This window comes from Pithys albifrons, chromosome 4 (genome assembly GCF_047495875.1).
Source record: "Pithys albifrons albifrons isolate INPA30051 chromosome 4, PitAlb_v1, whole genome shotgun sequence".
Classification (NCBI taxonomy): Eukaryota; Metazoa; Chordata; class Aves; order Passeriformes; family Thamnophilidae; genus Pithys; species Pithys albifrons.
The window spans coordinates 77,723,788-77,747,915 of record NC_092461.1 but is presented as its reverse complement, the minus strand read 5'-3'; the positions used below and the strand labels follow the sequence as shown (position 1 = coordinate 77,747,915).

Below are 24,128 nucleotides of genomic sequence, written 5' to 3'. Positions count from 1 at the left end.
ATATTTATCAGCTTTGCAGAACACCAGATTATATGTTAATTCATGTTCTGGGCTAAAAGTTGTCATACAAAAGGTTACCTCAATTCCCAAAGCATTCAAGTAGAGCCACCACAGTTAGTGATTAATCTGTGCTGCCTTTGGAAGGGAATGTTAATAGGCTGGACACTGAGTAATGTGTGATTGTGCAAAGAATAGGTGCAGCTTTAGGTCTGTGTAATGTTGGAACTTGAAAGATAATTGAAAACACATCTTTGAAACACAAAAATATTATCCAACTTATCAGAAGGCAAGGAATAAACTATTTTCTTTGCCTTGGTATGTGTAAGCATATGGGTGGAGAAGGAGAAGGAAAAACTATAGTTGATTTTCTCTACTGTACTTCATCTCAATGAAAAACAACCATAATTCATTTCAACATATCTGCTTTTTATTGTATCTTAGTGTTTGGTGTGCATGCTTGGGTAGCAGAGAACAAAATGTACTTTTTGAAGATAGAAGTGTTCTAAATGTTCATGATGAGAACAACATGCACCGAACAAGCACAAATCATTCAGACACCTCTTTAGATTTCACATGTTGAATGTAAGTGACTTAAAATGGGGCTGAAGTAATAATCTAAAAATACACAGAACCTTCTTTTTTCTAAATCCAGCTTTTAGAATTTATGTTTGTATTGTACATCAAACAGCTGTTGATGGCAAGTCTCTGACTGGCCCAAATCTGAGTTTCATAGTATTTTGGGATGGACCATTCCTAGTCTAAACCAGCCTTGTTTTTGACAACAATAAACATCTATATTTACAGTCTTGGCTTTTGCTCTTGCTGGTGGCATGGCCTGCATTGAGAATCTACTGTCTAGAGATCCTGACATTTTGGTGCAGCTAAACAAGAGCATCTGAATCCTGATAGTCACAGAGATGCAATGGGCACATTTGTAAGGTTCGAACAATGCTGGTTTTGAATAGTGTATGTTGCTGGAAGATGTGTCAGGAAATTTCAAAACAAGTGCAATGCAATAAAACTTCGACAGAATTTTAATAAAGTTACAATGGCTAAAGGTGTTCAAACCAATTTACTTGTACTTCTACCTTTTTATTATCTGCCTAACATTGTTAATCTGTGAATGTTAGAACAGATTGCAAAATATATGATGTAGGTTCATGAAGTATTTTAGCAATGCTACCCAATTCTTTCATTACCTTTGGAGTAACTTTTGACAGAGCTTCATGGAAAGCAGACTTCACTGAAAAATATTTACATAAATTACTAAAATCCTGCATGGCTATGAGTGGCCTTATGAGAGCTTTGGATATGATTTGGATTTTCTTTTTTCAAATAATTTATACTAATCATCTTAAATTATAAATCAGTTTGTAGAGAACTTTGAAAAATGTTAGTATTATTTTGCTGTTTGTCATTTAGGGGAAAGGTGAGAGAGATTCTTGTAGTTGAGAGGAATCATGTTTTCATCAGTAATTCTGGTTCTACTGGTTTGCGGTTTTTGTGGTGTGTTTTGTTTTGGGGTTTTTTTGTGGGGAGAGAAATTAAATGGGTGATTTAACAGGGCTCTGTTATCTCTAAAAACAATTATACTTTACTACTGGTCATGGTTGAAAATCTTATTTTACTGTAGTCTAAAAAGCACTGGGTTTTTTTCATTGAAGTTGAATGTTTGTATTGTAAATGAGAATTGCTTGTTGCTTTGAGTTCCAAAAGGGCAGATTTCATTGAGTCAATGCTAGCTATGTATCACAGAAGAGCACTCCACTGGACTTCCTTTATCAGGTGCCAGGTTTTGAATTGCCAGAAGGTGCAGCTGTGGCTGTAAGCAAAAAGTCAGAGGAACTGCATTAGATGGTGCTACCTTGCAGTTTGTTCCTCACTACTTAGTGCTGTTAAACAAATATTGACTAAACCTGTTATATGTACTGGGCTTTTGTCTGTTTATACTATGCCTCATGTTTTCTTTGTGTTATTTTCTGCTGTATCTGAAACAAGTGTTAGTTGTTTGCTGTTTAATAACTTGTAGTTTCCCAGCTTTTATTTTTGTGGACAGTCAAAACCCCTGGCATATAAATGAGTTGGCAAAGAAAAGAAGTTGCACAACCTGTCATGAAACTTCATCATTGTCACTCACCTCTGGCACAGATATACATGCTGTTTCCAAAAATGCAAAATAACAAGTATTTGCATGTTTAGTGCTCAGGGATGTGACTTCTATTTTTGTGTATCAGAACTGTCATCACAAACTCTATAAAATTCTCAGCTTGGACAAAGTTGATAGCAACTTCTTGTCCACCATTACAGGGATGGAAAGTCATGTCCTTTGCCCTGTGAAGAGAAACAATTGGTAGCATTCTACAAACTGCTTACTGGTGAAACCCCACTCAGAGGATCAGTGAGAAGGTGTCAGTCAAAATACTCTTTTTCAGTACTCTAAGGAGTCAGGATGGAGCTTCTCTACTGGAGTCAGCTTTCCCTTTAATGCCCTTCCAGAGACTGACACACCACCTATAGCTCCTGGTGTTAATAGGACTGCACCTCCATCCATCTGCAATTCAGACATCAGGATGGGACAGAGCACTTTATCTTATCATGGTGCTCTAAATCATGATGTAGAACCTTAAGCGAGCCAGAAGGTACTAGTGGAGGTTGTTAGTAAAGAGGGAAGCAAAGTTTCTATCTGTAGCTTTTTCTTCACTGGAATGACTTCATTGCCCAGCTGCCCTTTGGTCTCCTCTTCCATGCTATAATATATGAAGAATACACCTCGCTGTGTTATATGGAGATACCCTGTTTGGGCCTGGCCAGGCTGGCCCTGCAGTCAGTGGTACAGCTGTTGGGGAGGCTTTCTGCTGGAGCTCCTTCCTTTGGCTGCTCTGAGAGGTTGTGGGGCACTGCCACAGTGGGTTGCTGCTGTTTTGCTGGACTGTACCTTGTAGCCATCTCCAGCTGATAGCAGCTATTGTTTGTTCAGCACTGTGCCATGAGGTAGAGGCACACCTCATGCCATACCTAAGTGCTTCTGCTGATTAAAAATTATTGTGCCATACCTTGGATGAGCTTGTACTGGGGAAGCCTGACTATTGCTGAGCTGATGTACATTGGGATCACTGGCATTAACCACATTTTCTAGCAGAAGGATCAGATTAGCAAATAATATTCTATTCGCTGTGGAATATTTTTCTATCAGCATCAGAGATTAATTATTCCACATAAATCCCTAGCATGGCACTGAAATTACTCTTGTATCACATATGTCATCTGTTTGTAAGCCAAATGGGCCTCATCTTTCCAAAGTAATTCCATATTTCTAATGAAGAGCACCTTGCACCCAAACTTTGCTAGCTGCTGCTTAAGTGCCCGAGAGGAAAATGATTTGTACTTGTTGTTGTGACTACTACTTCCAACAAAAAACCCCAAGATCTCTGCTCCATGAATTTACTTTAAGTGAATGTCCATATACTAACAATCCTCTATTTAATATATGGAGGGGGAAAGCATCAGTAACAAATGTGCTATCTTTTTTAAAGCAGCAGTTTACTGTAAGGAATTTACAGTATGTAAATATCCTGATCCACTCTAGCATCAAACAGGAAATCCATGAACAAGGTATTTCTTCAAGTGTGCTTTTTTCTACAGTACAGTGCAAAGTTACTTGATTGTTTAGAGAAAGATTGGACTTTGATAGACACTGACCCAAGATAGCAGGAGCTCCATGTGAGCAAACCAGTCCACTACTCAGAACACACTGCCCCCCAAAGCTGCCTGCAGCTGTGGGTGGGCTCTTTCTGGTTCTTAAGCTGCCTCCTCCCTCCCCATATCTTTGCTCTGCATGTGCTGGGAAGATGCAGCCTGGTTTGGGCTGTAAGTCAGCTGCATGCTCTGTTAACAAAAAAAAACAGATTCAAAGGCACATCTTATCTTTGCAGGAGCTGTTGCAGGTCCCAGTGCTCTCCCATTCTACCACTGGTGGGGAACTGCTTTGCTTTCAGGCATGTAATGCAAAATTCATCAGTCAGATATGAAATTGTTGTTAAACTTCACCTCTGACTGACAGACCTCCAGCTTGCTTTTGGTTTTTTGCAAATAGGAAGGGGAATACAGACCTTTTAGATGGACAGTGCTAGTCATTCTTGCATAGTTGTGATGCCTAAGGATGTGATTTAATGCAATTTTATAAAGGTTTTAGAATCATAGGGTCTTTGCTGAGTTGCCCTGATCTTAAGTCTGAATATTAAAGTGTCTTTCCCACCAGCTAGCAGGCTTTGTCAAGGCCAAGCTGTTTTTCAGTAGACACCTGCAAGATAACAGAAGACAAACAACAGGAGAAGGCCTAACTGCCCCCCCTCCCGCCCCCCCGATGACGAAGGAGGCAGATTGGCAGGACTTTTGGGTGGGCATTAGAGAGAAATGGGAACTTCTGATTGGATGACCGTGAGGGGTATAAAACCCTGTGACTTCCTGACCATAGGGTCAGACCTGGGGTCAAACCCCCTTGGGTTTGATCGTGGAAGGTCCTTCTAATAAAACCCAATATCTTTCTCCATTAAGTTGTCTGCAGTGTGTCTCTGTTCACAGAGGTATGCGATCTACAGGCATCAGTTGAACTCTCATTGAAATAATTCTTTGCAGTCCTCTGATGATCTTTAATGCCCTTGTCCAGTTCCTGTGATCTAGTAATATTCTATATTGTGGCAGTAAACACTTGATAAATTTTTGCCACTCGCTTGACAACAGAGAGAGGGGATGTTCACAACTTAGGAGTAGAGAGCTTTTATGGACAGAAAGCTCTGTGATCTCCTCTGCCCTGGGGAACTCCCCTTTGGCTGGCCTGGGTATTTGCAAGGCTGCAACTTACCATTTATTGATCCACTGTTTTTTTCCCCCTCTACTTCTGACTCAGCATTTCCAGTCTTAAGAAATTGTGTGGGACTGCAATTCAGAAAAAAGCATCATTATTTCTGAGAGCAAGTAAGATAGCTTGAGTATGAAGGAAGGCAGCTTTTTTGGTAGCTCTTACTGGGGGAGAGGGAAAGAAAGTAGGAGACAATCTTACATTGATTTTTCACATCCCTTAAATGAAGATCTGCATTAGTGGTGCTTGATTCTTGGATTAGAGAATAACCTCAAATCTTGCACCCTGAGGTCCCCGTATTCCTATTGTTTCCTGTAGCCATGTGTTCCACAGCTCTTCATTCATGCTTGCCTTTGGACTCAGAGTGCCTAACCTTTGGATTTGGATGCTGTGCTCCTCCATGCCAGTGTTCCGCCTCTCTGCTTCATCTATCATGTTGGCACAAGGACCAAAAGTTCTGTTGATTCCTGCTGCCAGACTGGGAAATGACTTGAGGAAAAGTAGAAAACTGCAGGTGGCTGTTCCTATTGCTGCATTAATATCTGCAAGCATAAAATGGCAGTAAAGAGGCAGGTTGTGACCTACAGTCGTCTTGAAAGAAAGAACATGTATTTTTTTACACTTGTTCTGACATAAACAATATCTAACTCCAGCTCCAGCCTAGTTGGTATCCCTTGAAATTTTGTGCACTTTATGGCAGGAACACCATGTTCACTTTCTGAATGGCTCATTTTCCTCATAAATACTGGTCGTTTTTCTGGTGGAACTGAAAGAAAGAAGACTGCCCAGGCCAGATAGTGCAGGCAGTTCTGTTTATGGAGGGATAAGTCCTGAACGAAACAGTCAAAGTCAGAGTGGCGTAGCTAAACCCAGGAGTCACCAAGTTCCTGTGACTTCAATAAAGGTGTTTCTCATGGCAATTTTAGTAAGAGAACACTGTCTCTTGCAAAGCTTTGGCTTGGTGGTTACATTGGTGAAACAGAGGCCTGTAGAGATTGTGGTCTGATTTATATTTGAAATAGATGACCAAGAACGGAGTCACACTTGCCCTGGCTGGCAGCAGTTCGCAGAGTGCCATGCCCTGGTCCTCTCTGACCTGGACTGGTTTCCTCTGTGACCAGCAATTATCAAAGAATTCGAGCTTTAAAAGGAGTGATTAACAAAATTTCTACTCTCTCTGTGAGGGCAGAAAATAACTAAGGGAATGTGTAATTATGCCCAGGCATTTTGCTAATCTCTTTTTGGGAAGGTGAGGGAGATAAGTGGAAAGGAACTACATAATTGATGTAAATATATATAATGCATATGTAAGAAAGACATTTATTGATATATGCAAACCCAGAAATTTGCATGTGTAGTATCTGTGAGAAGCATGCAGAAACTTCCTTACATCAGAATGCCTGTACTTTGGTTATACCAAATCAGTATCCTCAAAGATGTGGTAAAAGTGTGGAGTTTGGTGTGTTTTGCAGGATGTAGTATCCTCATTTTAGAAGCCATTTTATAATGTTTTTCCCTTTTTTTAGTTTAAAGTTTTTAGTCTTTCAGTGCACAGTAATACTGACTATCTCTACAATTTGTCTGGATTTTAAATCAGATCAGTGTAATTAGCTAACTTTACTTATTAGCTTGAGCTGACTCTAGTGGTACAATGGTTGAATTGGTCGCCATTATATTTGTTAAACTGCTGTCAAGTAAGATTCTAACAATAGGTTCCTACACTTAAATAGCACTGTCGAGCGCTGGTGCCCTTATCAATCAGCCAGACCTTTCCCTCCTGCTGTCTGCTCTGATAGACAGTTCTGCTGATGTGGGGACTCTGGAAGAAGAGATCAGGAAGAAGGGATGATGGATAAAGACCATCTCCTGTCTTGAGAGGAAATCAGAAAAATCCTTCCTTTGACTATCAACAAGCTGCTTTGTCAATGTGTCAGAAGATTAATTATGCTCATGCAAGAGGCGAGAGTGACTGTTCCCCCCCTCGGTTTTGGTGTAATGGGGTGGCATTCTTCTGAACTGTGGCAGAGAATTGCAAAGAAAGAGGCTTAAGAGATTTCAGTCCCCTAACATCACTGTCCCCTAAGCGTTTGTAAAACTCTTAGGCATACATCCATGGCACTGTGAAGTTCTGCCAGTAATTGATTAATCAAAGTGTTTGTTTCAAGTGCAGCATGGACTTGATCTCATGAAACATTTGGTGCCAACCACTGTTAAAATCTGTCAGCATTGTGAGTAGTTAGGGTTCTTTATATAGAACAAGCTTTCAATGAAGAGATGGAGAAAACCTTTCCACAGCATAACCATGAACGTGAAAACATGTAACCATTCATTAGTTTTTGGAGATTTTAAATCAAAGAAAGGGAAAATCTCCAGTAAGGAATATTTTATATTGGAGCTGAGCAAATCTGCTTCATGTTTTCTTTTATACTTCATCCTTTTGCATGTTTTTTAATAAATTAAGTGTAAAGTACAATGAAAATTAATGATCTTACATTTTTAATTAAACTTTTGGGGAACAAATTCAATGTGCTAACTTGAATTCTGAGCAGATCAGGTTTAGGTTAAAAGGTGTGGTTTTTTTAGAAAAAATATAAATCAGAGACTTCAAGAGAAACACTATTTCAAATATGAGGCTATTTTGACTTAGTCACTTGATATTTTAAAAAGCTCTTTAAATCTTGAACAAACTGTCAGTAAAAGGACTCCATCCATGTGGCCTGATCTTTCTGACTTAATCCTCAGATGAAGAATAGCATTTTTTGTAATCTGCTGATTTGATATAATTTGGGGTTTTTTCTTGAAAGAGCCAAGTTTTAATAAAAGGGAGAGTTTTTAATAAAAGGGAGAGTTAATTAGTTTGGTTTCTTTGGAGTAGTTTTTTTTTTATTTTAATGTTTGCAATGCTAAACTATCAACAGGGTTGTTTGAGTGTGGGATTTTTTGTGCTTCTGGGCAGCCTTCCTTGAGATTAATATCACTTGAAGGTGTGCTGAACTCTAATACGGCAAACATTTTAAACATGGATGTGCCTGACCTTGAAATGCTGCTGATAAAAGCTAATGCTGTTAAATTGCATGCCAAATTAACCCTCATTTCCAAATGCTTTGTGTGTGTTTCCTGTAGGATAGGCTTTGATCCTACCAAGCAACACTTCTTTTACAATCAGTTATTTTTTAATGAAGGAAAATCAATGAACAAGTTTCAGTACCCAGTTTCAGTGGTAATGAAATGAAATGTTTTCTTTTGCATCCTTCTACCACTTTGTCTACTGTATCAGGTGCCTGACATAATACAGTATTTTGGTGTAGAGGTAATGGTGATTTTCGAATTAAAACTTTATTTTCACATGTAATCCTTGATAAGGCTTACACAAGTTCATGTGAGAAAGCACAGGAAACTGGCTAATGGAGTAGGCAAGGAGTACTTTGTAAAGCAGTTGTTTTGCTTTTATAAATCTTACTGAGGCTTAGCATCAATAAAGACAGATTTTAATCTAAATCAAGATAAAAAATGTTATATGCATCACAAGTACTTTTTATTAAGTATCCAGGTTCACATTATTTTAGCAGTTGTCCATTTTGGAGCACACTTTGCACTGGTTTGTGTTTGTTTTCAGAAGTTATGATGCAGAGTCACCTCCCTGCACAATCTACGTTTTTTTTCATTTGCATCTTTTGAGATGTATGGACCTGATACGGAATATAATCCTGTGACTTTCTGGACCAGCAGGCCTGTGTAACTCTGGTGGTGTAAACTTCCACTGAAATCAGACAACAGGCATGAGCAGAAACTGCTCACATATACGTACTGGCTTTCTGCTTGTTTTTATCTGCTGAGGACCTCATTTTAAAATGGAAGTGCATCTTTTTATCCTCTGACAAATGAACTGCTGTCTGCATAAATTCATTTGAAGGAACATTATCTTCCTGTGTGAATTTTGGTGGGAAGTGCTTGCGGGCCATAAAGTGAATCACCAGTCTCCCTGAGTTGGAGCCTCTCTCCCTGGCATCTTCTCCAGGATGTTTAGCTCCTAGTCCTCCCTCCTGTGTCCTCGCTCTACTACTGTGCCACCTAGACCCATTCCTGTGCCCACCCACCCTCCCATGCCCAGGCTGTGTCCTCTGTAAGTCTCTGACCTAACAGTATTACCTTTTAATTTGGAGAGGGAAATATCACCATCCAAGCTTTCACCTTCCATCTTCACCACATCAGCATTGTATTTGCTGGACTGGGGAAACTTATGCCTGGTATGTGTGAAAATCATTTTCTGAGCCTATCCCCTTGATTGTGTTATGTTTCTGTTTGCATTCCTCTGCCAGTGTTTTCTTGTCTTTACAGCATTGAACCTAAGCTCTTTATATTTTCTTTCAGGGCCCTCAAAAAAACCCAAACGCACCAAACCCTGAGGGTTGTCTCTCTCCATTATCTGCCCCTTGTGTTGTGTTGTTATTGAGATGTCAGCCCCAGGACCCATTCAGCCCGCAGTGCCTAAAGGGGCAGATGCAGCTGCCCTTGATCTGTGACCAGCCACACTGCTGAGCCTTGCTGGGTCCCAGCTTCCTGGGGCAGTACTACTTGTGTGTGCTTTTGCATCTGCTGAGGCATTTTGGCTGCAGGGGTGTAAGTGTGACTGCACGGAGCCAGTTCAGGCAGCTCCCGAGCCAGGGTGGGTGAGCCTTCTCCAAGCCGGGGGGTAGCCAGTTGCTGTGCAGGCACCAGCTCTGCTCTGGTGCGCCTTTGTTTTCCCCCTGGCTCTGACCTAACCTTGCTGCTGTCAGGCAGAGCCACTTCAATGTCTCTGCTCCGTGGTTCCACGCTCCCGAGCTTGATTTTTCTGTTGCCCAGTGAATTTCAGCACCTGCTTCTCCATGTACTGGGAAATAACTGTGTTCCCTTGTGCCACATGTTGTCTCCTGTGGATGCCTTGGAAAGCAGCCAGTCCCTAGGTCAGGGTATTGTCTTTCCTAGCATATATACTGCCAACTCCAAGGTAATGCAAATCATTACAGAAGTATATTGTGCTTGACATACACGCTTTGGTGCAGGCGTTTGACCATTTTAGAGATTCAAGGGCGCCAGGAAGAGTTGTGAGTGAGCAAGTTCAGAGTGAGAAAACTCTGGATTTTCCAAAGTCTCTGTTTTGTTTGTGAGCTTTTAAAGCAGCATCCCCTTTGCACTCTAAATACAAGAATTAATGTTACTTCAGCACAGTAAATCTTGGAGCACAGTTGTTTCTTTATGCAAGCCCGCATTGCTTTCCGCCTACTTTGAGGGACCCTGGGTTTGCCTCCAGGAAAATCCAGAGGCAAGGTTTCTAGGTTGTGCCTAATGGTGGGGACTTGCAGTGGAGTGAATGGAAGCGAGGGGAGGCCTTCCCTCCCAAGCAGCAGCAGATGCAGCCCGTGGGCAAGGAGGTTGCTCACGGCAGTGCTGAAGTGCTGTCAGAAGGGGCATCTGGGGGCCCAGTCCAGCTCTTACCAGCTCTGTTGTGTTAAAATTCATTCTGGAAGAAGATGAAAAAGGTAATAGAGTATAACCAAAGACCTTGCTGTATTACAACTGAGAGAACCTTAGGAAATGCTAATAGTGAGAGGAAAAGGTGATGGGTTTGCTGTTGCCACTTTTTAGCAGCGTTTCAGTGAGAATTTAAGAGAAAATTAATTCTGCTGAAGTGACCTTTTTTTCACCTCTTGAAAATCCTATGCTCCCTGAGCTGTCCACACAAACACTTAGTCAAATAAAAAAACCAAGTGCACATGCTCCAAGGGATAGTTAAACATCCTTAAAAAAGACTCATATTTTTGCTATTATGTTAGAGGGCAGTAGTACCCAAGGAAAATGGATTCTCCCGCCCCCTCCCACTTTAATACCTTTAAAATGCTTTTAATCTGTCCATAAGGAAAATGTGATAAGTTCTAAATAACTAACTGGAAGCTTTTTGAAGCCAGGAATATCTTTGTTGTTCTCCTTTTGTATATGTTTTCCTGGGACTAAGGGCTCTGTTAAAACTTAAAAATAATATGTAGAAAGATATATGGTATCTGATCTTGCTAAGTCCTGTACTTTTCTGTAGAAATTCAGGGTAATTGAAGATGCTATTTTTTCGTTTTAAAATTGGGTGTACGACAGATAAACATGAGCTTCAAAAAAGGCTGCTCTGGAAAGGAAATAACTTGAGAAAAATGGGCAACTTAACAGGATTTTTTTTTAGCTGTCCTTTTAGCACAAAGTGTTCTTGTTACACTTGCTGACCTAGTTGTCTGTTATTTCAGAGCATACTTATTTTCTCTTTGGTATTTTTTTTATTTCTATATTCTGGAGGAGTAAGGTGCAACAGTTGCCTTTTACCTGATGGTAGATCAGTCACGTCTCCTAAATGAGACTATTTGTGTCTAATACTATTTTGTTTTTTTGAAAAAGGAGAACATGCATTTTTCTATCTTGACAGATTAATGGCTGTGAATGACACCTAGCAATAAAATCTGCATTTTAGCACTGTCCCTGTTGGGCCTTTTGTATTTACAGGGGAGGAATCCTTGATCACCAGGTTGTTTTCTGTGCAAACACTGGGAGAATGCTGGGACCAACAAGGTTGAACTGACCTTATGTGCTGGCCTGTTCCCTGCCACTGACTGTCATGTTTCAAAGGTTAAACTAACTGTGGATGAAATGTAATCAGTAGTGCACTGGATTCTTTCCAGAGCTCACTGGAGGAGTGCAATAACCGGCATTGTTAGCTTTGGGAGAGCAAGAGGCAGAGGTCATTACCTGTGTGCATCTGAGCATGAGGAACCAACTGCCTTTCCTGCTATCTCCCACGTATGTTTACTTAAATCTTATCTGGAATTGTTATCCAGCTGGCCCCTGCTTTTTCTAAAAAATTATATCTGTTTATTTTTCATACACTGTAATTTTTATCTTTTGGTTGCTTTCAGTGTGTCCATGAGAAAAATATATTTCTCTCAAACCCTGTCATTAGAGGGAATTTAAGTCAATACTTGGGGAAGCAGAAAATGCTGAAAGGAAGAATTGCTGTTTTTAGATGACAGCCAAACCTAGACTGGGGTAAAGCAGACACTACTCTTAAGACACAGATGTACTGCACCAGCAGAGGAAAGATGATCTTGGTAAATTTTCCTTCCTTCACTAGCAAGGTAGCTCGGTAGAGAGCTGGTACAATAGGAAGCTGGTGAGAGACAGAGAGCAAGGGTGGGAGGAGGAGGCGAAACAGAAGCACTGAAGCAAAGATAGCATCTCTGAGAATTGATTTCCTGTTTCTTTCTATACTCAGCCACTCATTTTCCCCAACTCCATCTCTCATTTGTGCAGTACTTTCAGTCCTCGTCATTCAGATCTGCAGCAGGAGTCTGTTCTCAGCAGGAGATAAAAAGGCTTTCTGGAAGGCACCAGAAGCACGTAGCGTATGGTGAGGAAGCACTGCTCCTTCTCACGTTAGGGACATTGAAGCCAGTATTTTTTCTGCCTATTTAGTTTTTAAACAACCTGCCCTCTGAAAATGTCTGTAGAATAACAATAGACTTAAGTGAGGAACAAAAATTTGTCTTCCTTTTTCATTCCATGGAAAAATTCTTACTCCATCGAAGCATATTGTTTTCTTTAAAGATGAGTGTATGGGTGTGGCATTGAAAACCAATGCATTTAGCAGAAATGGAGACTTTTCCCTTGAAAGAAGAGGGAGGCAGATGGGGGACTTCCATTTTAGAGCTAATCAGACTTAATAGACCTGTATTATTTTAATATAAGGTTTTGTAAACACTTCTGATTGTTGTGCTGTAATCAGCTGATGGAAATATGAATGCCTTTTCCAGCATCTTTCTGTGTGAGTTTTTCAGTTGATACATTTTCAGTAGTTTCTAAAGAAGCCTGACAAAAACAGAGGCCTGTATCAGTTTATATGGTTGGGGTAGCTCAGTATTAGTTGGTTATGATGTTGTGAGAAGAAAATGCCGTCATCCTCCTCAGTCCAACTTTACCAGACTCTCTCAGGTTTGTAATCACAAGCAGAGAGAGCTCCTTATCAGTGTTTCTATCGATTGCCCCCTTCTGCACTTCAAGAGTAGAATGATCTTTTCCTTATTCCTGAGTCTCAATGAGATCTCTTTCCTTCAGTGTATGTGTGAGAGAGAGGACAAGGTGTTCTCTATTTACCTTTCTAATGCAATTCTTACTTTTGAAAGGCCATTTCCTTCCTTGGCAGTTTCTGGGTTTTTTGTCTTTCTTCATGCCGGAGCACTGGAGATGGGGAAGAACTGAGTAAAATTACTAGCAACTGTCTTATCCTTGTGAATATTGAGCACTGTTCTTTCCTAGTCCTGTGTCTTTCCTTTGCCTCTTTCTCTAATCTAGATTTCTTTTTAGTCCTTCAAAGAGCAGCTTGGCTTCTTCACCAGCCTTAAGGTAAAATGCTTCAATGTCCACTTTCATAAATATTTCTGGACTTTTAGCATTACAAGTGGTGTCTGGATTAGGCATATTTTTGTATGAATTATTTCTACTCTACTGGGATAACAGTATTCTAATGTCTGATGTTAGTTGTCCAAAATTTTGCTCAAGTACATCACTTTAAGGGGACATTGTGGGCATTGTAAAAGTCTTAATATTGAGAGCTTCTTGACAAAGGCAGGTCTGACGTGAGAGAAGATATATACTCAAACTGTACTCAAAGACATTATAGATCAGCATGAGTAGTGAAGATGCACGGATCTGTTGTTTACTCCACCTCCCAGGTGTTCAGTCAAGGGCACAGGACTGGGTCCATGGCAATCCCAGCTAAGAGGAGACTTATGAGTCAGTTGCTTGCCCCTATGTAAAAATAACTAGAATTCCTTAAAGAGAGAAAAGTATTTTGGGGAAGGTCTGGCCGCACTGTCTCTGCACAAGCAGTAGTTAAGCAGGAAGTTCTGACAGAGTTTCTGCTTTGGTGGAATATCTTAGTGATGAGGGAGCGCAGGCAACACAACTGGAAATTGCCGAGCTTGGAAGAGCCCTTTGTAACTGAAATATGGAGTCTGCTTGGATTAAGTATTTAAAGATTTTTTAGTGTTCTGACATGACCAGCTCCTTTATTTAGAGTGCTTTGACATTTTTATTAGAAAGATACTCTGAAAAATCACTAACCATAATATAACTCTCCATGATTACCAACCATGTTGTTTTCTCTTTGCAATATAAAGGCCAACTGCATTGAAGTGGATCATTTTATGTGATTACTAGCTGCATCCATTTTGGTATTCAGACTGGCAAATTGCTATGAATACAAGCATTTAAGAGTTTCTCTGAATGGTGATAGGCTGAATCTCCTTAGTATAGGGATTCGAAAATGAACCTGGTGTTCAACAGTATCTTGTGCTTCCCCGCCGTGTAGATTTACATAGCACATCTGCATGCACATTTTGGCCACAAGTCATATTTCTTTTTGAAATCTCCTTCCTTCTTGATTCCCTTCCTTGCTCCTTTCAATGCATTTTCCTTCTGTGAATTTATGAAGACAAGTTTATGCCTGAGTGCTGTTTTGGATAAGAAGCTATCTTTAAAAGAAGAGTAATAGAAGAGAGGCTTCTGCTCTGTCTGTCTTCTCTCCATCCACCTTTTGTCTCCCAGGTCACGTATGCAGCAAAAATGCTAGGAGCAGTATAGATACCATAGTGGTACTTCAGAGCAGAATGGTTTGGAACCAGGTGAAAACCACAAGCACGCAGTATCTACTGTATACCGTTGAACTTTTGGGCTCTGTTGTGAGTATGAAAACTTTATATGAGAAGCCTTTCATTGAGCCTTGATAGCTGGATTTCCAGGTCAGAGTATACCATATGTTTGTATTTGGACACAGCTGTAAGTTGTCCTTTTATGCTGTCCCCCTCAGACTGTGCTGAGCTATTTTCCTGGGTATATTTGCTTTGCACTTGTCATTGAGAAAAGTCAGCTCTGGATGTATGTGCTTCATATGTGAAATCCCATTCTTACTGAAGCTTAGTTGCTGTATGTGTGCAAAAACCAGGGAAGAAGTGTTGTGTTACAAGAAGGTCTGTTTCCTCATCGTGTCTTGGGTTTCTGTGTTGTGTGCCAGCAACAGGAGATGCTGAGAGCACAGTTAGCAAGCTCAAATGTTCCCCGTATGCCACAGTGTTCCCCAGAAATTTCTTCTAGCTCATGGATATTTCCCAGCAGGACAATTTGCTGTCCTGTAAAAAAAAATCAAAAGACCTGTTTTACCTTTGAGTATATAGAATTCTTAATTTTATGTGACAAGATTGTAGCAAATTTTTCAATTTTTGCCTGGAAAGTTTTGACTATTCTCTCTCTAGTGTCTACATATTCTTATGGACTTCTGTATTTGAGTATTGCAGTTTGGTCCTCATGATTATAGTATGCCTAGACTTGTTTCAGGATAACAATCCTGTTTCATACTTCTGCTGAGGAATATAGTATGATTCTTTCCTTTCCTGTGTTGAGAGTGAGACGTGCATGGAAGGAGATGGGGACTGGGGACGGAAGGCAACCTTTTTGTATAATTACTTGAGAATATTAGGGTATGTGCATTCTCTGCAGGAGACTTTTAAATATAGATAAAACTAATGAATCTTCTTTTTGTCAGACCTAGTGTTTGATGTGCTAAGTCATCTAACTGAAATCTGTACAACAGATTTAAAAATCATTACTAGACCTTTAAAATGTCATAGAGATTCAAAAACAAAAAGGCCAGTTTGCCTCTTTAAATTATACTGTGTTCTAGGATGTGTTATTTCAGGAGCTTTTCCAAGACATTGCACTGTCATAGCTTCATTGCTTCAAATGTCTCTTCAAGTAGGAGCAGTTTTTATAACTACACAGTAGACTCAAGATGGTTTAATGAAAATGATTTCTTCATGTGTCAAAATGACCCCTTTGTTTCTCATTTTACTCTTTTGTTGCCTGAAGCTAATCTGGTTTTTGGGTTATCAGATCTAAGCATCTTACAATGCTGACTCTAGCAGCGGCATTCAGCTGGAATGCTGCCTTTTGTTTACTGGTTTCGCCAGGCCTCCAGTGCTTTCTTTGGTCATCTGGTGGCTCCACTAATGTGATTTGCACTCTCAGGCTCTGCAGGTAGCCATGGGTTTTTAAAGGGAATTAGAGGAAAGCCTGCCACCCTCGTCGCTAATGAATCCACAGGGTATTTATTGTTTGTGTTTTGTTTTTCCAGATTTTTCCTTTTTTTGTGTGTGTGTGGTTTTATGGAATTTTTCTCCTCTCTGCTTGGACTTCAGTTTCTAAAGTCAGTTTACCTGGCTGCGATGTGGTGATATTCATTTTGCTTTAAATAGAAGTACCAAATCCTATTGATCTGAGGGTCCATTTGGAGTTTTCTCAGGAATTGTAAATAAGTATGAAAAGAATAGATGGCTACACAAATAATTAAAACTTATTTATTACAATAAATTGTATACAAAGCTTGTTCTTGGTAATAGTAGGTGTGGTAAAAAGAGACAAGCCTCCACCTTTATAAAAATTCTTAGTATTAAAATAGCAAATATTGGCATATGTAGGGAAGTTGAAGTGTTTTGCTAATGAGGCTGCAGTTGGAATCCTAAATTTTTGCCAGCACAGCAGAACTAGACGCAAGTTTATAAACACCCTCAGCAGAATCTTACTAATTTGAGCCAGTGAAGAACATAGTCAAGTAAGTATTCTAGTACAATTTTTGTGGAAAACAAGTTATACTGGAGGAGTTTTTTATTATGAACCGGTTTTTATTATGAGTTTTATTATAATTTTATTATTTTTATTTTACAAAAGAGGATACATACTCAAAACATCTACTCTTTTGCTGAAGCAGAGGAGAGTTTCAGACTCTGAGGAGTTAAGTTGAGTAGCATGTCAGATGCTGAGTAAGATGCCATTCCTTCTTATATCCACAACCTCTTATTGAAGTATCCTTGTGGATTTGAGTGGGGATTAATAGAGTGATTAAGGGCGGGGGGGGGGGGGGCGGAGGGAAGTGTTTTGTTAGGGCCAGTATTTGGCTTGCACAAAACCAAGCACAATGTCAATGTTTTTAAAGCTTCAAGCCAGTCTAATTAAGACTCAACCTACAGTGGTTGGGTGGCAGGATGTCCATATTTTTGTATTTTTATAAAATATTTTTCATCCATTTCTGTTGGTTTGGAATGGAAAATACCAGGTGTGTGATAAAAGCAAAATCTGAATAGGAATCTGGAAATAAATGGGCCATTTCCATGCAAAAATACGTAATATTGAATCTATTATTACTGTTATTTACTTTGAGAGCAAGTCTATCTGTTTACCAAATCTAAAGAATTTAGAGTTGTGTAGCTGATACATAGTTTATAGGGTTGGGTCTAAGGAGTAGAAGAAAAGTTTTAGAAAAACTGAAGTACATAGGCATGTTTCAGTGCTCGCTTTGTGCTGTGTGTTTATGTTTCTAACATGTTAACTGAATATCAGAGCATGAAATTCTGTTCAAAGAATATCAAAAAAGTTGTTGAATTGGTGTTTTTACATCAGAAAAAATCATGTAGAAATTCAGGTGCAGGGTTTTTAATAGTGGACACATAAAGCAAGAGTATATCGATTGAGTTTTACTAGGTTGACAGCAGCACTAAAGGTCCTTGTGACCCTGAAGTTTGTGACCCATGAAATCTCCATTTTCCTTCTATTGGTAATGTATCTTGAAGTACAGAGGATTGGAAAATGCATCCTGGGTGACCTAACATTGATTTTCTACAAACAGAAAATTATTTTGGGCTTATTGCTAAAAATGTGTTTGTTAATAGTAAATGTAAGGGGTAGGCTTGAATTAAATTGTTAAACAAGTGTTCCCTCAGCACAAATTTACTAATGCAAAAGCTGGCCCTTACAGGTAGGAATAAGATCTGCTCTATTTTCCTTTAAAATGCAGATTTCAGATGTTTGGTCACTTTGCTCGTTCAGCTTCATCATCTTGCATGGCAGTGAACAAAAATAAAAATTTTACTTTGTAAATGGTACTTGAGTCTGATTGAAGAAGATAAAGGGTGGTGAGGAATTGGGTGGAATTATTTCTAAAAACAATAAATATCCAAGGTTCCTGAAAAGAAGCCTGTAGCACACAGGCACACCAGCAGGCAGATTTTACAGCTCTGTCCAGAGCACAGAAGGAAGATAAATCATGGCCATCCCCCTCTCATTTTTGAAATGGTTCAACCCTGGGGTTTAGCTGAAGGACTTAAAGAGTTTTTGAAGTGCAAATAGACGGGCGAAGGGTAAACCTTTTCAGAGTTTCATTTAGATGGATTTTTTTTTCTATGTGGATTTCTGGCACCAGCTGAGATCTGGAAAGCCACAGGATTTTTTTGTTTTTGATCAATCACGCAAGCAGAACTTGCCATGGGGGTGTACATTCTCCGCATACATATTGATCCTATTGTGTTTAAAAGTAGTTAATTTAATCGGGGCTTTTTGAAACGTTCCCTGGTAAAAGTTGCATTAATGAAGCTGTCATTTCAAGGTCATGTTTCAGTGTCAATAACTTAATGGTAATGACAGAAGTTTCTAGTAAGTTAAATATCAATATTTCAGTTATTCTATGTTAAAATTGTGTTAACTGATAACTGACTTTATATATGTACATGTAAAAATGTTTAGCTTCCATTGAAAAATGTTACTCTCATAAAATGAGAGATTTTCAAAGCAGTCTGGAGTTACTAAACACATTAACACCAATAGTTGTGTTACTATTCACTGTTGTTTGGATCAGTACCCTTGGCCTGCCCTATTCCATAGGGAGTTTGACTCCAATAACCTGTTTTACACCTTGTCTCCCAAAATGGTTGTAATGTTAGAGTTTTTATTCAGGGCTCTTTCTAGTAGTTTTGACCTTTTACCTCACATTTTGTCTTGTTTAAAAGCAGCAGCGTGCAGAAGATGGATTGGGCATTAACTGTAAACACTCCTCTCTACTGTGATAAGTATTTGGAGATAAGTATTTGGAGATACAGTATGTAAGGGCTAGATGTACTATAAGAAGCCTATTTGAGTGCAGAGTACAGATTTTATAAGGCAGGATACAGTTTACTACGTTTTCCATCCATATCTTATGTTAAGATCTTCAAGTATTTTGGATGAAAACATATTTTTGAGACTTTTTCCTGTGAGAATGTGAAGTGCAGACTTTACTATTTCCTTCTTTGATTTGTTTGAGTTGGAAGGAGTTTCAGGAAGTTGTTCTGGGCACGATGACACACAAAGTACATTAGAGTTGGTGGCAAAAATTGGACTCAGATACCAAGGTATAGTGTGCCTGGACATCTCCCAAACTCAGTTTTCTCATTGCTTTTCTTCTTGGTGGTTGCAGTAGCCTTGGATCCTGCCATTTGCTGAGTACTGGAATCCCAGCGTGATATGGACTGAGCAGGCTGGAATGTGATGTGGAAAGCAGAGTCTTGCATACAGCTCTTTCATATACCAATAATGATTTTCCATAGAGTTTCTTATTTGTGTTTTCCCCAATTGAATGGGATTTTATCAAAGATTTCAGAGTCAGATCACTCGGTGGTTCAGAAAGAAGCTTTAAAAGTGGTGTGAGATCCAGAGCTGGGAGCCACTTTAGGAATGACCAAACTGGTTGTTACTTTAATTTCCATATATTGGATGTCCAAAATGGTACTGCATGGCATACTAAGGGAAAATTGCCCAAATCAAAAATTGGTGTATTTATACCTTCTGTATTTAGTCTGGTTGTTTGATATCTATGCTATGAGAGTGCAATAGAAAGAATCAACATGAGATTAGGGTCCTAAAATTGTAACACATCACAAATTAATAAATGTGGCTAAATACAATCAATACATAAAGAAGTCCATGTGGTGATTCTTCACTAACTTTAAACGGAACAGATGTTTGGTCAACAGATCCCTATCTTGGTCTTTGTACAACTCTTGCTTTTATGTCCATTAAACTCACATGCTGCCAATTTCATGTACTGTAATGATGCTAATTTCCCGTAGTGTTTGAAAACTGAACATGAGATGCTGTTTAAAGCTTTACTGAGAGACCAGGGAATTCTTTGCATCTCACTGCAGAGAAAGAATTCTCAGCATTCATGGTGTCACTTTTGGTAGTGTGTCAGCAGGAGAAGTTAATATGACCTTTCCTTTGTTAAGTAAGAGTTTTCTAGCAACACCCAGAACTCTTCTTACTTTAACAAGTACCATTCCAACAACTGGATAGAGAATTTTGGGCACATTTCAATTCAGCAGTTTTCAGTTCAATCTTATTAGGCATAAGGGGCAGATTTTCATTTAGAAACAGGCATCATTCTGTAGATAGGTATGTGGGTGTTGGCTGGAAAATCTATCATTCTAATTTAATTTTTTCTAAGTGACGTGTTCTTTAATGTCAAAACACTGAGGGGCTGTTACTTGCAGATTGCAGATTTACCAAGCAGCTGTGACATTAAAGTAATCTTACTCTGGTTGCAGTATGCATTTGTCAAGGGCACAGACTTTCTCAGTGATTCTGAATTCCTGTGGAATTTAGCTGAGCAACAGCTGGTCTGTAGGATGTGTAGATTTTAACAAGGTAATGTCTGTGTTTTGTTGAAGGACTTGTGTGACCTTCTGCTGAAACTGCTCCAAGTGCCTTATTCCTCCATTCAAGAATGCAGGATCCTGAAACAGTTTTTTGTGAAATTTCTCTGAGTGTCTTGATTTTATCACAGGTAAATTCTGCAAATTGGGTGTTAGAAAAATAAAAACACAATCAACACCACCAACTACAGGTTAGGACAGAAGGGATACTCTTTTTGGCCTTTAATTGTGTCAGATTCATTTTCTCCACAGTTGTTGGGGGTTTTTTTGTGTTTGGATTTTTTTCACTTGAGAGAGAAAGGTTTTATGGTGCTGTGTCTGCCAGGATAACCGTGTCTTAGGGTTGAAGTTGTATTTCTGCCTGAGTTCCTAGAGGTGATGTTATCTTTTGTTCACTCAACAGTATGGTCCTTCCTGAGAGCATCTGTCACTTTAGGCATTGTAAGATGGATGAGTCTCAAGTGAACTGCTAGTTGAAACAAATGGTGAAAATAAGAAACGACAAGGGGGTTGGGGGTCTTCAGAGGGGACAGACAACAAGGAACCACTGTTAGAAATCAAAAGTAAGCCAGACGGTAGTGGAAGAAGGAGCCAAGATGGATCACATGCTAGCAGATCCCACAGGTCTTGGAAATGAAGATTGGTGGCTGAAAAATTCTGAAGAGATGATGTATGTCTTAACAAAAATGCCATTGGTTTGTTTCCTACTTCATTTGTGAATAAGAGAGGATCCGAAGGAGATCATCTGAATATCAGATTTAGATTTTTTTTCATCACACTGTATTGTAAGGTTAGGAATAATTGATGCTGCCAATAATCAGGAAAAGGGTTAGTGATATTTTGTGTGCCTTGAATAATCTGTGTAACAATCTGGGAATTCTGAGTGGGCATGTAATAGTATAAAACCAAAGCAGCATATCAGCAGTTTAGCTTCTGGGAAAAAAAGGTAAACTTAAAATTCATAGCTGATGGTATTCCAGAAGGTACTTAATGTTTTTGAAGGAGTTAAGATTCACTACAGCATCTCTGATTAAGCTGGACTAATTAAGTTAGGCTTTTTAACAGAAAGAAAGTGTTGTAAAAAAGACCCACACATAAACCCTAAGAAAACTCCCTCAAATCCACTGACAAGCAGGTTCTTACCCCCCATCCCCAAGCTGAGCAAAGGTCTGTCTTTGCAAAAGCATCTGGCAAAGGACAAAAAGCACTTACAGCCCAGTGTGTGTCAAGGTTTGGGAAGGGTCCAGGAGGATCTTGGCTTGAAAAATTATTTTGTCACACTGTTGGCATTGGTCCATAAGGGGAAGCACTGGTTGAAAGGCGAAGAAATTAAGATGATTAGAAGCTTTAGAGCTTCACAAATGGTAGAGTATCTCTCTTCTCAATGGATGTAAATAATAGATGAAAGACCGAGAGTGACAACAAAGGATCAGGGCCTTTAAGAGAATGTGCGCAGCCTGAATAGAGGTCTGTGGCCTAGGGCCAAAGGTCTTAGCTTTGAGTGTAATTAGAAGAAAATACAAAAATGTCATTACTAGCAGGTGAAATGTTCAGCACGTGTCTGAAAAATAGCAATTTCAGAGCCAGGAGCTGCTGGAATTGGATTACTGACATTCTGCAATCCTTGGAGCCTCTGCAGAGCCCTACAGTTTGGTTGGGAGCTGCGTGTGTCAATCTTGTTGGCCATCCATGATGGGTTCCCTGTTATCGTGGAGGGGGCTCACAGTGCAGGGAGGCGGTGGGCCCTGGCAATAGAGTTGTTTAGTGTCTTTCTGCAGAACACAACAATCCTACCCAAAACCTTTCCTGAGCCAGGTGAAGGTTAGAGCTGCTCTCCTAAATAGACTGATTTTTAAAATTGCAATAAGAGGGGAGGAAGTTTAAATGCCTTTAATTTTAAAACGTGGAACATGAATTCTGGTGTACAGCCGCATTCTGGTTTTGACAGTAGGCCTGTGGCTGTAGTCCCACCATTAAACCCTGAAAATGCCATTTCTGAGCAACAGAGAAAATTTCTTTGAATCTTCTGGAAAAATATGGTCAGTCTCTATTGAGAAACCAAACCAGTTTGCCTGCCTAAGAAAGTCTTGTCAAAGTCCAATCAATGATAATTTAAAGCTTTTTCTCATGTTAGCTATTGTTCTATACAGACCTAAGTAATTTAGGAGTTACTCTTCTGCCTGCTATACCATTTTTGCCATCCCTTGGGGTACTTCAGGTGTATTTTCTTTTACGCACTGCAGTTTCTATTAGACATGTTTTCACTTCAATACTTTTATGGAAAGTCAGATAGGAGAACAAGCAGATAATTCAGATTTCATTTTGGACATTAATCTCCAGGGTAGATAGCTGCTTATCCATTTAATTGGTTTCGTTTTAAACTACTTGTAAAATAATTACTTCTACTTTGTCATATTTTTCAGTGTTTCTGCAACAGTTAATTTTCTCATATTAATGTGCTAGATTCCTAATCTTTTGTGTAGTGACTTGAGTGCCAAAAGTGTGTAAATTCTGTGACAAGCTTGTACTTCTGTTAGAATACAGAGAAGCAACCAAGCACTTTCAACCAAGTATTCCTATAAAGAAAGAAATACTCTTTGAACTGGTTGGCACTCCTTTCCCCACCCCAGTTCAGTTTTCACCCTAGACCAGGTTTCCACAGGCAGGGTTTGTTGGTTTGTTATAAACTATGTGCTGGCATGACTCCTTCTCATTTTTTTTCTCCCTTTTTATTTTTCAGGTGTTCAGGATTTTTAAACAACTTTGCATCAAGGCTTCACAAACCCTTAGCTGCATCCTTTAATCATGACTGCATTTCAAATAGGTTAAAAGGAATCTGAAAAGGTACTGTGCTTGCCTTTCCTTACAGGCAATACCTTGTATGTTTGTGTTCAGCATCTGTGCTTTCATTTCCATTTCAGGAATTCTGTTTTAGGAATGGTGTGGACTGTAAATAATGATTTTATTTTTGCTTCAAGCATGTAAAACGTCCAAGTTCTTAAAACATCTTGAAATCTAGTTCATATAATTAAACAGCCTTTAGCAGAGAGGGCTGATTTGTGCTTCAATCTTTTTCTTATGCATCCACAATGAGGTCAATTTCATTATTTAATGACAGTTCTTTTGAAGTTGTGACAATTTTCGTTTGCTGTTTTACTTGGAGGCTCTGCAAATACCTAAGCAACTAGCTAAATATATGTTTTATGCACTTGGAGGGTGAATGTTTGTTTGTTTATTTGTCCTCTCAAAGGGTTTAAAACAAATGGGAAGAAGAATGCAGATCTTTGTAATGATTAGGATAGATTTGTGCTTCCAACTGAGATTCTCACAGGTCCTTTTTTTTCTGACTTCTGAAAGCGGGGAGACTTGTCTCAGTAGACAATATTGGGCTCACATAGTTTCTTGTTGTATTTAAATAGCCAGCGTACCCAGAAGGCTGAAGTTCTATTCCTGCTTTATGACCTGTTGTATCCCCGGGGCAAGGGCAGCCCTGAGAGGAGCAAGGGGGTCATGGCCACAATCCCGCTTCTGAGTGGTGCTGGGGGGTTCCCAAAACCTGCCTGCAGGAACATTTTGCTTGGCAACATCTGGAATATGGCATAAGTCTGGAAAAGGGGGGAACCTCTAGGATTTTGCTTCGCCAGGTGCTAGGAGGAAGGAACATTAGCCTTTTTGTTGCGGGG

At 39.5% G+C, this 24,128-nt stretch overlaps 1 protein-coding gene across 13 annotated transcripts in view; it reads left to right on the top strand.

The window, feature by feature from the left end:
* The window catches only part of GREB1L (GREB1 like retinoic acid receptor coactivator), a 147,524-nt gene that overhangs the window by 35,483 nt on the left and 87,913 nt on the right, over positions 1 to 24,128 (top strand). For 12 of the 13 annotated variants that reach the window (XM_071554705.1, XM_071554709.1, XM_071554701.1 and 9 more), the window contains exon 2: positions 23,186 to 23,289. The gene's annotated coding sequence lies outside the window, so the exon portion shown is untranslated. Of the gene's footprint in view, positions 1 to 20,460; positions 20,577 to 23,185; positions 23,290 to 24,128 lie in introns of all 13 variants that reach the window. The other variant, XM_071554697.1, reaches the window with a different exon arrangement.